The following is a 15,432-nucleotide window of genomic DNA, read 5'->3' as shown; positions in this document are numbered from 1 at the left end:
GAGTGAGTAGGAGCTCTCCCCTCCTCTTTCCAACTTCAAAGGTCACAAGCATCGTTGGTGTGTGGCTGAATCTCCAACCCCACCACACATTGTGTGACCCCATCATCCACTTTGAGAGCCAACCATCTACTGTGTGATCCCAGCATCCACTGTGGCACCCCAGCATCCACTGTGCTCAAGGGTCTCCTCTGAACCTCTCCTTTCAGACTTCTCTTATAAAGACATTTGTCTGGGCTGAGGAGCTGGCCTGGTCAGTAAAGGGTTTGCTTCCCAAGCATGAGGACTCGAGCCTGATGCCGCAGGACCTACATAAGATGATGCAGGGTGTGGAGGTGCACTTCTGTAAGTACAGTGCTAGGAATCTGGGCATCCCCGGACTCACTGTTCAGCCACTTCAATCAAATTGTAGAGCTCCAAGGTCTATGAGTGATGTGGGATTTCCCTCTGGATGTTGTGAATATCATTGGTTAATAAAGGAACTGCTTTGGGCCTATAGCAGAGCTATAGGGGAACAGAGCTAGGCCAGGAAAACTAAACGGAATGCTGGGAAAAGGGAGGTGGAGTCAGAGAGAAGCCATGAAGCCCTGCTGGAGACAGACGCTGGAATCTTGCCAGTAGGCCACAAGCCTTGTGGTAAAATATAAAATAAAGGAGATGGGTTAATTCTAGATGTAAGAGCTAGCTAGAAATATGCTTAAGTAATTGGTCAAGCAGTGTTTTTGATAATATAGTTTCTGTGTGATTATTTTGGGGCTGAATAGCTGGAAATGAACAAGCAGTATCTCCTACAACATATGAGATCTGTCTCAAAAACAAACAAACAAACAAACAAAAAATAAACCAGTGAGGAGCATCCTGAGGTTAACCCTTGTCCTCCATAAGCAGACACATCCATAAACACATGTGTGTCTGCACAAACACATGTATATATAACCCCCAGAGACTTGTCATTGAGTTCATCGTGCCTACAAGGCTAATTTCATACTTTATAATTTCATAGTTTGATATCCCTAATAATTTTTATAAAGATGCTTCCTCTAAATGCTGTATCTGTAAATTCAGAGTGAACATAGTCTTATCTAAGGATGTTAACATTGACCCTTCTGCAGTGTCCCTCAACTAAGAAGTGATAGATGCAAAGACCCAAATCATGGCTTTCTCAGGACTGTGACAGCTGAGGGCAAGCGAGACCCACTCAGTGGAAGCGTTGTAGCTGGCAGGTTGGCAGGAAGCAGCTGGTACCTCATACCTTACTGAAATGGTTAGAGGTAGGTGATACTTCAGGCATAACCATACCGTGTCATCCTTTGGACTGGCTTTCTCTATCTTCCCCAGTGAGCCTATAGGAAGAGACTTCCTTTGCCGTCAATATGGGGAGAAAGCACTTGGAAAACACTTAAGTCTGCCCCAGCTCTCTGCACTCTGGTTAGGGGAAGCTGCATATGCCCCGACACGGTAGGCAGATCTCCTGCTGTTCCTTGAGAGACGGTATTGGACTTAATGGCATATCTGAAATAACTTCATCTCCAATCTCTCTGCAGAGTACTTGAGAAGGGGATGGTGGATTCTCTGCCCCAGTTGGTAGAATGGAATCCAAATGGAAAGGTAAATCAGGGGCGAATTAACTTTGCAAGGTCTCATTCGATCTTCCACACAAGCTCAAACTTGGTCCAAGCAGGAGCCTTTGTTTGGGTGGGAGGAGGGGAACTGAGGAGTGATGCTTTCTCTCTTCCTTTCCCTTTCAGAGGCCCCTAGGTCAATGGTCTTGGCCAAGGCCAGAGGGACTGAAATACCACAAGAAAGGAGACCTTTGAAGTCCTCCCTGCTCAGCCAGGAAGGAGGTGGTGTTGCCCAGAGGCTCACCCAGGAATGTAATCTTCGGGAGCTTTAGATGGAGAGCTTAGGAGGCCCCCAGAGTCTTGTGGGAATCTTAAGGTTAATTTGGGGGAAAAACCAAACTTCTGGATGGGGTTCTGGGAGGAGGGTAGAGGCCTCCAGCCCAGCATTGGAAGCCCCCAGCTCCAGATCAGAGCTGCCAGGCCGACACCTACAACTGGGAGAAACTCAGAAGCAAGACGATACTAAATCACCCTTCTAGGCTCCCCGTGGAAGCCCTGGCTCTCCAACACAGTGGTTTAGACCACAACTCTTTAAGTTGCTATGCTCTGACTCCACATGGAGCCATGTAACCCAATGTGGGGGTTGAAAGAGATTGGGCAACAGAGGTTTCTCAATGCACGATGACCAGAAATTAATTCAGAATCATATTCATGCGGTATTAGAGGTATTTTTGGGAAACACTAGCTCATGTTGCATCATGGGATTTTACTGCAGCCCTGGCTCTAAACACACAGCACTCGAGTTTTGCCCTACGTTGGCTGTCACGCCACACGGCACCAACAAACACCCTCCGAAACACCTTGGCTCAGATTTCAGACTAGAGCAGGCTACAAACTGAAATGTTCTTCCTGTGTCTGCAAAGCTTTCTGCTCTAACAGGCACACAACGGCTACCTCACAGCAAACAAAGACTTCCAGGACTCCCCTGCATTGATCCTTCGCTAAGTATCTTTCTGGATTGAAATGGGTTAGAATCTTTGATGCTGTGGTTGCTGACTTGAATTTCCTAGAAAAATAAAAATTATTCATTGAATTTTGGGCTTGGAATTAGGATTCAATTTCTGAAATGACCTTAAACATGCACTCACTATTTTGCGCTACGTATTTAGGCTGAGTAGCATTTTAGCAGTGAAAAATCTGAGATGCAAATATCTATCAATCATCTCTGAAAATCATCAAACATTCAGTTGAGGTTTAATTATGTAAAAAATAAACAAGCCCATTCATCTCATTAGCATGCAAATTCGCCTTCATCTTTAATACATGCTAAGGTGATGTGTATAACAAAGGCTTGCTTTAAAATAAATTTCCTTGTGATTTATTTTTCACTACATGTTCGGTTCGTATAGCAATACTTGTTTTCATCTGAAAACTCAGGCAAAAGGAGGTCTTAGGTGTAAAGTCTTGACTTAGACAAAGTTACTTGGCCAAGAGAACGTTGGATCTGGGGGGTTTGACTTTGCTGGTCGGTTCTACTCCATGCTTATTAAATCAGCAACCCGGCAGCAGCTGTGAGCCTGAGAGAGATAGACTCTCAGGCTCCACCCAGCTGCTATATCAGAGCACGTCACTCACGATCCCAGGTACTCAGCCCGCACATTTATGTCGAAGGATACTACTGGACTAAGCTTCTGCCATAGTATTCCCTTGGCAGACATCAATAATCAATTGCAGATTTGTTTTCTTCTGAGCTTAAAATCTTTCTGTGCTATGGTTCCAGATAGTACCTGCCAAGCAATGGGGACTGGCTACCAATTAAACCTGTCTTTCCCACTGGGGTCAACATTTATCTTCCCTGATATTCTCTAGCACAAAGCACAGCAATTGGTGTGCCGCAGGTTTCTGAGAACCAACTGTAGAATGGATGTATCTTTCCTCTCCCTTCATCTTTCCCGCTATTGCATTCACCACGCTATCTTGGCCCACACTCCCGGAAAATTGGAGTTCTCACCAGGCCCAGGTATCCGGGCTTCTCAGGACCGGGGTAAGTGTAGACATTTATGGTGGCCATTACCTCTTGCAGAGCCGAAATGAAGCTGGAAAGATGCTGGCGATTCCGTGAAGACCCGGAGCATCTGGCTGGCTGTCACCTGGGCGTCAGGCTGGGCAAGCTTTGTCTGGGATGCAGCCCCTGTGTCCCAGTACTGAGACTGGCAGTCACCTCAACTGGGTTCCATGCAGTGGTGCTGGGGGAAGGACAAGGAAGGCAGTGCACAGGGCAGTGCACAGGGCTACAGAGACAGAGCAGTAATGATTATAAATAGCATCCTTTTGATGTCCTGTCCAAGGCCAGGTGGGAAATCCTCCTCCCCTGCCTTCCTCCACTAATCACCGTCCCCTCATTTTTCAATCAGAAGGCCCGAGTCTGGCCTGCTCAGCATTTGTTTCCCATTAGAATACCTTGGGCGACTTCGGTGTGTTATGTTAGATAATTGCTTTAATAACAAACCGAGGAAAGACTTTTGAACACTTTAGGAAGTCATTTTTTTTCTCCCATGAAAATCTAACAGACGCTGACAGGAGACGTGGGAGCACGGAGAGAGAAAGAACTCTGGGGGAGGAGTGGCTGTTGCCGGAGCTGGGCTCTGTTGGGAGTTTCTCAGTCGGAGGTTGGGGTGCAGAGAAGAAACAGGGGATGTTTTTCCTACTGTGAGAATTGATGGGGTCATGATGCTCATGAATGGAGAGAGGGGGAGTATGCATTTGACCAGTGCGGTGGGTGAACGTAGCACTGCATCTCCATCCCATCCATGCTTCCTGGGACTAACAGGGGAGGGTGATGCAGAGATGCGCACCAGCTTGCATGGATGGGGTGGAGAGAAGTGCATTTGGGTGGCTGGGTCTATGTGGAACCGTTTCAGTCTGCCTAAAAGGACTGAGCATTTTCTATGTGTAATTCATTATGTTTCAGGTGAGGAGATGATCAAGCCTGCCAAAGTAACTATTTAATCTTGTACATGCTGCCAGGTTAAAAACAAACCAGCAGCGGCTAGCGTGGTCTTGGGGTGCTTCGCACATGGCTCTTATCATGTTACCCCCTCTGTTTATCATGCAAGTGCATCGGCTTTGTGAGCGGCTGACCCATGAAGTATGACTTTGATTTACCTCTTGCTGGTGAGGCAACTGAGGCACAGAGTGCTCGCAGTCAAAGCCTTGCAGTGAAGAAACTAGTCATGTGGTAGAAATCGGACTCTAGAATCTATTTAGCCCATTCGCATAGGCTCCTGTGGGGGTCAGGGTAGAAACTCTAATGTTAGGGGGTGCTGTGACTTGAAGATGAATTGTACCCACAACCCGGCCCCTGCCACAAACCCAGACACACACACAAAACACTCCCCCCCCACACACACACAGAAAAAATGAAAGACTACCAAAGACTTCTGGGTTAAAGACTTGCTCCCCAGGGGGCAAAGCTGCTGAGCCGTGATAGAAGGCTGAAGGATCATAATGCAGTGGTGTGGGGAGGAGATGGGACCCTGGAGATGTGTCCCAGGAAGAAAGATCTTGTCTCTATCCCTTCTTCCCTCATCCCTGCTTGCTTGCCGCCATGATGGGAGCTACTTTGCTTCTGTCTCTGCCCTGATGCTCCGCCTCGTTACAGCCCAGAAAGAGTGAACCCGGACAGCTGCAGCGTGAAGCCTCTGAAAGCATAAACCAAAATGAACCCTTCCTCTTTTTTTTTTTTTTTTTTTTTTTTTGAGACAGGATTTCTCTGTAGCCTTGGAGCCTGTCCTGGCACTAGCTCTTGTAGATCAGGCTGGTCTCAAACTCACAGAGATCCGCCTGCCTCTGCCTCCCGAGTGCTGGGATTAAAGGTGTGCGCCACCACCGCTCGGCTCCCTTCCTCTTTGTATACTGTTTCTCTGCCTTGTTTATCCAGCACACAGTGTCAACAGCGGGTCAAAGCCATTGAGTGAGCAATGATCTGTGGGTTGGTAGGTGTGGGGGCTCCATTTAGCATTAGTGTTCCAGGGAGAAGCATTGAGGAGCAGGATCTGCTTCAAATACCCTGTGGCGTGACCATAGGAGGCCCAGTCACCCATCAGCGAAGGCGTGTGCACACAGAAGGATGTAAAGATGAGATGGTCAACACTCAACCCCTTAGGAGGGACCTATGCATGAGTCCTGGCCTGCCTGGTACATCACTGTCTTGTCTTCCACCAGATCCGCGGGAGGAGGTGGCTAGAGAAGGCGCTTTGCTTTGTGTCTGTAGCTGTGCTTCCGCTGTATGAGCACGTTGGTGAGTCTTGATTGACGGCTGATAGGAACCAGAAGTGACCCGGCGATGGAAGCTGCCTCTGGGCTCATAACGAAAGCCAGCAGGGAGCTGTTAGCACTAACGCTGGGATGGGCTGGAACGGGGATTCACAGAGCAGGCATTGCTCATGCAGAACTGAACCATCCAAACATTCCGGTGCTCACCCAGTGTCTAAACCATCCATTAAACAAACACTGATGGACAGGTGACAGGTCCCTTAACAAAGCTCTAGAAAAATGGCAACAGACAGCCAGGTAAGGTGGCATCTAACCATAACCCTGACACTCAGGAGGCTGAGGCAGGAGAATCAATTGCAAGGCTGACACTATCCTCAGCTACATAGAGACCATATTCTCAAGGAAAGTCAAAGATGGGGAAAGAGGAAGGGGAGGGACCAACAGACATTGTTTCCAACATTGCTAAAATGGAGAAGCTGGACTTGTTTTATAGACACAGAGGGATCTCACAGAGCTCATCCACCCATAGGAAGTCACGTGATCTCAGTGCCTTTTCCCCCACAGAAGGAGCACTCAGAGCCTCTGGTAGCAAAGGTCATGAACTCGAATTCCCTTTCTTCAGTCCTCAAAGGCTCACATGCTGAACTCACAGCCTCCGTGGGCAGATGCCAGGAGTCTCACTTGGCATTTCCAACTGCCACTCACCTGTCACCCTGCCAAGGCACCGAGGCAGCCAGCCTGCCCTGGGGTCGAAGTAGCTTGTGCATATGTATGAAGGGGCAGGACCCCCCGCCCCGCCCCTCCGGGAAACTGGTATGATCATAGCAACCTGCAATATTTGTTCAATTCTCAAGTCTTTTCAAAGCAAGTGACCGCCCCATAATTATCTCACACGCCTCTGGGGCAGATAAAGCAGGGCCATTATCTCAATTTTATAGCTCTTAAGGTGCAGAGGGGTCCAGGGACGCCCTGGGCCACAACGGAAAGCTGAGGCAAAGTTGCACTTGAAAGGGCTCGGGAAAATGAACAATAGAGACAGTAAAATAGCAGCACTGAGTGTGTGACTGTGTGTGAGTGTGCGATTGTATGTGCGTGCATGTGTGTGATTGTGTATGTGCATGAATGTGTGTGTCTATGTGTGTGTGCATGTGTACATGCACGTGTGAGTATATGAGCATTTGTGTGCCTATGCGTGAGTATGTGTGTGCGTGTATGTGAGTGTGTGATTATGTATGTGTTCATTATATGCATGGTTGTGTGTACATGAACGTGTGATGTGTGTGTGGGAGTACGTGTACGTGCATGTGTGAGTGTGTCTGTGTGTCTGTGTGCATGCGTGTGTGTGTGTGAGTATGGCCATATGTGCATTCATGTCAGTGTGTGTGCCTGAGTGTGTGTCTGTGAGTGTGAGTATATGTGCATGTGTTTTCCTGCCCAGGACCCCCATGGAATGTTCAAGGCCCTGAAGGACTACGCTCCTTACCCCTCCCACAGCCCTCCTTCTGTCCTCGCCTCGTCACTGGCATGGCACGGGGCGGGGGGGGGGGGGGGGTTGAGGAGGAGCACCCTGAAAATGCATTGTAGTGATGCGCATAGGCTGCCATCCTCCACACTCCCTCAGTTTCCCCAGCTCAGAGCACAAAGCCTTCTGGCTCAGAATAGGCAGATTTTGTCCCCCTAACCCCCATGCCTTACAAAGGTTCTGTGCCCAGGACTATGGCATATGTGAAGCCGTTAAAGAAACCAGTTAGGGCCACCCACAGACCTGGACTCATCACCAAGGTGGGCGGGAGCAGGCAGCGCCCTGAGAGTCAAGCCAAATTATCACCATGCGCATGCATTCTATCAAGTAAGGACACTTGCTTATGCAGGCTATTTCCCTAATCCTCCTGGTCCCCAGCATCATCCTCCTCTTATCCCCCCTCCCATTTCCATGTCGTGTGTGTGTGTGTGTGTGTGTGTGTGTGTGTCTATCCCAGGTATCGTGTAATATAATAATCTTCGATTCCACCCTTCATGCCATAGTCCTGAAAAATGGCATAACTTCATTCTTTATGGTGGTGTAAACTGTATTTCATATAAATACCCCTTTTTTGCTATCCATCCACCTGTTGATGGGCACCGAGACCAATTTGGTAACTTGGCTATTGTAAACAGCACTGTGAAGCCACAGGTGTGCAGGCATCTCTGTGATGTGCAGACATAAGAGTCCCAGGGTACCCGTATGCACAGGAGTGGCACAGCTGGGTCCGTTGGTAGTCCTGTTTTCCGCGTGAGAAACCTCCATAGTGGCTGCGTTAGTTTATACTCACAGTGGCAGTGAAGAGCGTTCCTCTTTCCCCACAGCCTCTCCAGCATGCTGGATTGAATGCTGAGCAGGTCTCTGTGCATGTTTCAGGAAACCATGACATAAGATTAGATATGGGCACTCCTTTAATATCGGAACTTGGGAAACAGGCAGGTGGGTCTCTGTGCGTTTGAAGATAGGTTAGCCTACCCAGTGAATTCCAGGCTGGCCAGGGCTACACATACATATATGCGTGTGTGTGTGTGTGTGTGTGTGTGTGTGTGTGTGTATACAAAGTAATGCAGATGTATGGTGCCGCCTCATCTGAGATGGAAGAGAAGGTTGGACCTAGAATGTCGATGCCCAGTCGCTGTAATGTCACTGGGGATGAGTGTGCCATCTTGGGTTTGCTTCTACTTCCTGTCAGCCAGCATCCATCCACCATCCTCCAACCTGAAGCAGCTTGAAAGGTGGAGTCATGCGAACAAGAGCAGCGAGGGGAGATGGCACGGATAGTCCTGGGCAAACGAGAGCCAATGTGCAGTGGCTGCCTATGGTGCATTCGGTGCTCGATGCATTTTGACTCAAGTATCTATCGTCTTCAGAGAACAACTATTCTGGCTTGGGAACCAGCGTGGTATGCTTCCCCATCCCCATTCTGTCTGTGTGATCTTCAACAGCAGACTGAACTGTTCCACACCTCCATTTCCATGGCTGCCAATTGGAAAGAGTTCTAAAATAGACCTCACAGGAACGTCTTGATGGCTGAACATACAAAAGAAACGCTGGGAGTAGTGACAATGGGTCAGGGCCTGGGCCCATTTCCCAGCACTGCAACCAAACACTTGAGTCTGTGTAGACTACAAAAGAAGAGGGAAAATTGGGGGGACTGGGAAGCTCAAGAGCGTGATGCTGTGTCTCCCCCCACTCTCCACCCCCATTAAGCTCTTATAGACGGTATTGCTGAGTATATAAGAGAAAGGCAAGTTGAACCCCAGGTATCCAACCCATCCCAGAAGAAAGGCCTTGACTCAGTCATGGGGCTCTGCCCTACAGCTTAGACACCTCCCAGAGCCACAGCCAACACAGATCTGAGCATCAGAGACACAGAAGGAAGCTCTGACACACATACACACAAGTTCTAATGACATACACGAAGTTTCTAACACAAGCCTGGTTGGCATCATAGCCTCCAGGTCAGAAACAGACACTCAAGTTTAGAAAGGTCCCGGTCACTTACTCCTGGTCCTATGGTTCATGAGAGACAGACAAGAGTCTGTTTTGGTCTTTTGTATTTGTGTATATGTATGTTATTAATGTGTATATATGTATTCATGTATGTGTGTGTATTTTTTGCATGTGTATATTCATGTGTGTGTATTGTGTATATTCATGTATGTGTGTGTATGTATTTGTGTGTGTATGTGTGGGTATTAGTGTGTGTGTGCACATGCTTGTTAAAACAGGGTTTGAAATAGCACAGTCCTGGCTCACCTCAAGTTGGCAATCCCCCTGCTTCAGCCTCCTGAGAGCTGAGACATCTGGATTAGTCTTTGTGCTCTATACTCCTGCTCTCTGACTCTCCTTCTTCTGGGGCTGCGTGGATGGGTACACAGCTTTTGAGCTCCAGGATAAGAGCAAATGTTTCAAAGTCAAGGGAGTTTTCAGAAGGGTCTGCTTGAAGGGAGGATGCAAACACAGGCTGGCTTGGCCAATGAGGGTTAACAAAGTTCTAAGGACACACACCCCTCATTTTCCCCACTGGGAGTGTCAGAGTTAGTAAGAAATGAAATTAATAATAATAATAATAATAATAATAACAATAATGACAAATGCAAACAGGGATGACCCAGGACTGAACTAGTCTGGCAAGTAGTGATGCAAAAAAAAAAAAAAAAAGCCAGCCAAGAGCTGAAGCCATGCCAGCAAGCAAGGGTATTTCCTGGGCATGGGCCAGGGTGGCACTAACTCTGTGAGCTTTGAAAACATAGTCTAGAAGAGGAAGGAGAGGAACAGTAGGTAGATAGCTGTCTCTGGAGCTCTCAGGAGCCCCGCTATTCTTAGCTGCTTCTGGAGGCCAAGGAAAGCACTCTTGTTGAATTATAGACATGACGAGCCCTTATTAACTCCCTCCCAGTGGCAGGCGGGCAGCTTAGTAGAATCCAGGAGATTTTATCAGGAAGGTGCGTGGCTATGTAGAAATATTTTAGAGGTCAGGACCCAACATGGAGTTTGAACTTTTAAAGAGGTGTGGTGTGTGTGTGTGTGTGTGTGTGTGTGTGTGTGTGTGTGTGTGTACACGTGTGCATGTTTATCGCAGGGAAAGGGGGTGGGTGTGGATATTTAGACTCCATCTATGGACATTGGCGATCACATGACCACTGTGCTGAACTGCTAAGAGTTAATGCCAGCGGTGTTGTGAGGCTCTGAGATGATGAAGAGTAAAATCATCTGCCCACGTGGGGAGGCCCTGGCTTTGCACCCTCAGGGCGCGTTCAGACTGGAGTCTTCCAGTCAAGTTTAAAAGGCCTACTCAACCCAGCAGACGTGGTTTGCAGTATCTGACACTGAGGGGTGAATGTCCGAGGGAACTGGTTCAAGTGTAAATGTCTTCAGGAGACACAGCAAGTGTGACTTCACCAGAGTTCAGCTTGGGGAACTAATGAGTTCACTGAGCTACCTTACAGAGCTCACAGGAAAGTCCACACACAGAGTGCATGGTGGCTTTGCCGCAGTGGTACAGGTGAGACCCCTCTTCTGTTTACCTATTTGTCCTATATACAGAAGTGTATCGCAAGACCTAGAGCCCAATATGTGCTAAGTTAGGGTAAAATTGCTGAAGAGAGGGAAAGGACTCTGAGTCTTGGGTGAATGACTGGACCCTCCTCACCCCCTCATCCATGAGAGAATATCAACAGTCAGCAGCCTGACAGAGAAGGAATACTGCAAACAGGCACAAATGATCCAGGGGAAACGTTGGCTGGTTCACTCCAATAACCCCATTCTACCACAGAAAGTATTTCAACTGTATTTGTAGCAGATTTCTGGGATGTGTGGATCCTGTTGGTCCAAGGACCACAGCACAGAGTTCTGGAGTTCTGATGGTCATTTCAGCCCCATTTCCTCTTATTCTGTTTGGGTGGAAAGATGGGTTTGTACCAGTTAGGGATACATTCAGCTACGAGCAGATGAGCAGCCAGCTATGGTGGCTCAAATAGGGATTTTTTTTTCACATTTAATTTCCTTATCACATGTTGATAGATGAAATTGTATGTACTTAGAGTAGCATGGTGGTTTTGTGTATGCTAAGGTTCAGACTTGCCCAACCTGCAGGCTACATGCAGACACATGTAGCCAAAGATAGGTATGTGTGGTCCAATATCAAATTATAAATTTAGTTCTGACATTAGGAGATTCATTTTGAAACATGAAGGGAAGCCCCTGGGGATGTTGGTATGCTCTTATAAGGAAAATAGAGGAGGACGAGAAGGGGAAGAGGAAAATGAAAGTGCTTATGGTGATGATGATGATGAAGATGATGATGATGATGATGAAGAAGGCAATGGTGATGAAGATGATGGTAATGATGAAGATGATGGTGATAAAGATGATGGTAGTGTTGGTGGGGATGATAAAGATGATGTGGATGATGGTGGTGGAAATGATGACGAAGATGATGATAAAGATTATGATAGTGTTAATGGTGGTGGTAAAGATAATGATGAAAGACAGTGATGACAATGAAGATGATGGGGATAAAATGATAATAGTGGTGATGGTGGTGATGATGGTGATGAAGACAGAATCTGATGCTCTTACTACTGAGTATCTCTGGACAGATGGAATAGGAGGGTGCATGATCAGAGGACACACAGGAAGGTTCAAAGGTTAAGTTCTGCCTGGCCTGCCATGGTAGTGAATATCTATAATCTAGAACCTGTAAAGGTAAAGGCAGGAGGATGAAGAGGTTAAGGGCATGTGTGGCTATGTAAAGGGTTCGAGACTGACATGGGCTATGTGAGATAAAACAAAACAGAAGTCATAGTTCAAATTTTATTTTTGTTTTTTGATTAACTCTTCTTTAACTATCCATGTAGCCAGCACTGTGCTGAGTGTTGAGGACACATCAGATAGTAATACAGGGACTTGGGTGGCTTGTTCAGGCCAGTGAATGAAGAACAACCTGGGCTGCTCCAGCTCTGGGTGACCTACTAGGTCAGGTTATATATCTACAAATACACACATACATGGATGCCCTAGAGATGAATGACGGGTTGGGTTAATTTTGTTTCTTGTTCAGCATTCCAGAAGTCCATTATCTTTAGGGTATACCCCAAGACATCCCCCAAGCCTGAAATCCCAGATGGCCTCAGTACTCCCTCCATCATCATGGAGGGTATACCCTAAGACCCCTCCATTCCAGAAATCCCAGATGGTACCAAACTTCATATAAACTATGTATTTCCCTATATCTAATACTGACCACAAAGCTTAATTTATTACACAGTAAGAGATCAATAATAATAATTACTAAAAGCAAACCAAGTATGATAATGTACTTTAATAAATGTGGTCTCTCTTAGGAAAGTCAACATAAATACTGTATGTGGGAGGTGTGGGGGATGTCTGTGTGTCTGTGTGTTTATCTATGTCTGTGTGTGTGCCTAGACTGAAAACCAGAAGGTTCCAGCAGTCCCTCTGTGTCTGTCCCCTTACAGTGTTGAGGTTACAGGTGTCTGTGGCCACACCCAGCTTTTTATATGCATGCTGGGGATTTGAACTCAGGCATTCCAGCTTGCACAGCAAACGTTCTTGCTCACCAACTGAGCCATCCCTCCTTGTCCAAATATTACTGTTTTTAATTGTGGGTCATCATGGGTAACTGAACTTATACAGACAGATGAAGGTTTGAGAACACAGGCTGCATGCTTCATTGGCTTAATTCATGGCTAGATTACATGCATGTCCCTGCTATATAGTTATCTGTTGGTGACATGAAGCTGGGCAGGAGCTGAACTTCTACTGTGATTTTTTTAAGGTTCCCGAAGGGATGAGAAGGTTGAGCAAAGACAAGAGCCACTTGTCTTCAAGTGGCTCCAAGAAGATGGCAAAGCAGGAGGGATGGGATTCCAGGGAGGCTATGTCTGGATGCTGGAAAGTGAGCGTGCGCACACGCACACACACACACACACACACACACACACACACACACTAAGCAGCAGAACACTGCATGTCACGGTTGAAAGCACATGTGGACCCCTCCTCTGTTAGTTTAATGAATCATTTGTCAGTGAACTAACAAGCTAACGACATTTGGCACATCAACCTATTTGGACTATAAGAGGTAAAACAGTAAACAAATTATACTAAAAACTAAAAAGGCTTGGGGCTTCCCTCAAAGCTGGCAGACAGCCCTGTGGGGACTTTCTGGTCAGTCAGGGGACTTTGCCCTGTAGTTGATCATTTTTCTCTTCTCTGCTGGGAGTTTGGCCTGGGATGACACTCTGAGCCCAGGCTTTGGGAACTGACTGGACAACCTTGCCTTCTGCATCTAACCTTGAACTCACAGTTGAATGGCTTCTGGAGAAGAACAGTGTAGTCAGATGCAAACTCCTTGGTGGGAACGATGAGCCTAGGGGAATGCGTCTGACACCCTTCCCTGTCTCCACGTCTACAGCTCACTGAACACTTACTCAACAGTAGAAGTTCTTTCCGTGTTTACCCATCACAGCCTCTCAGGCAGCAAGGAGTTGGAATCCCCGTTTTACAGAGGAAATGACTGTGGTTCAGAGAAAGAAAAGAATTCCCCAGTGTCATGCCATCAGTATGCCCAAGCGCCAAACCAGTAAGTGACAGCAGCCGTAGTGGAACTGAAGAGCGGGTCGGTAAGGGACAGCAGCCATAATGGAACGGCCCGGCTTTTTCAAAACAGGGTCCCTCCCAGCCAACACTTGCTCTGACTTTGGAGCTGTGGATGGTGGGCTGGATGCTGCCTCTTTATGGGAGCGTGGTGAATATATAGGTATGATTAATGGTGTCCTGACCTCTACACGCATGTCCAGTGACACCTCCAGACTTGTGACAACCCATTGCTTCATGCCCCCTGAGCATCTTTGGAGTCGTCCGTGAGTCTTCTGTTTCCTGGGTACCACACACCAATCCATTATGAGTGCTGGTGCCCTGTGACCTGTACTCTCTACTCAGATGCAGCCAACTGCCCTCCTCTCTTTCCTGGTCTAGGCCACCCCTGACCCCTAAGATTCCTTCATCAGGCTGTGCTAGGCTTCCAGCTCCTCCTATTCTTTTCTCCTGTGATTGACTGAGTGATCAGAAAGCTGCTTCAGCTCAAAGCTCTGCCATGACCCCCCAGCTCCCTTACAGAGAAGCACAACCTGTCTACTTCCTAGGGGCGTCCTGGCTGCCCCCTCCTTGCCCATGGAGTTTTCTTGGGCCATTTCAACATGAGTGAAAGCGATTCATCCTGGTCTCAGGCACAATTTTAAGAGTCTTCTCACTACCGTGTAACTCTTGCACAAGCCAGGATGAGGGCGTGATGGTCTAAGTAAGCCCAAATCACCCCAAATTAAACTGAACTAATGCTCAGAAGCCAGAGCATGTGTGAACAGTACACCGCATGTTGGGGATGTTTGTTACAGAGCAAAACAGAGCCTGGTCTAACTGATACACCTTATTATTCTGGGTTTTGAGGCAGAGTCCCACTTCATAGCTCAGTCTAACCCTTAGCAGATGCTGCTGTTTCAACCTCTTACAGGTGGGCATCACTCCATGTCTGTGGCCTCATTCCTGTTTGCTTATACTAAGGATGATTGAACGCAAGGCCCCCAGCTCATAAGGTGTGCTCAGTTTGCTGACAAAGTCAAAGACCCAGAGAACTTCCCCAGCCGTTACTATCTGCCCATCGGTACACTAAGGCCTGGGTGGGAGCAGACTTCCTTGGCAACCAGCGAACTCAGTTGCTACAGAGAAGTGGTTTTCAAGAATTCTGATCCAGCCCCGGGAGATGGAAAATGGAGGTGTGAGCCTGATGATAGGTAGATGGCCACCTGGGCTGGAAACCGTGCATCTGGCTGCCTGGCTCGGTGGGGCCAGTTCCATAGAGAAGCTGCTGGATTTGAATCCAGCTCTGCCACCTGCTTCAGCAAGCTATGTAGCCTCCCTGTGACTCGGTTTCTGTATCTGAAAATTGGGGACAGTAGGATCAACTGCTTCCAAAAATTCTTGTAAGGCTTTAACTAGCTTACAGGAACAGCTGCAGGGGTGGCCATTCTGACTGGCTGTTGTTAATACAGA

Source organism: Alexandromys fortis, unplaced genomic scaffold, assembly GCF_014885135.2.
Source record: "Alexandromys fortis isolate MF-2015 unplaced genomic scaffold, M_Fortis_MF-2015_v1.1 scaffold_90, whole genome shotgun sequence".
Classification (NCBI taxonomy): Eukaryota; Metazoa; Chordata; class Mammalia; order Rodentia; family Cricetidae; genus Alexandromys; species Alexandromys fortis.
The sequence above is the reverse complement of the archived record's forward strand: the minus strand, read 5'-3'. Positions refer to the sequence as shown.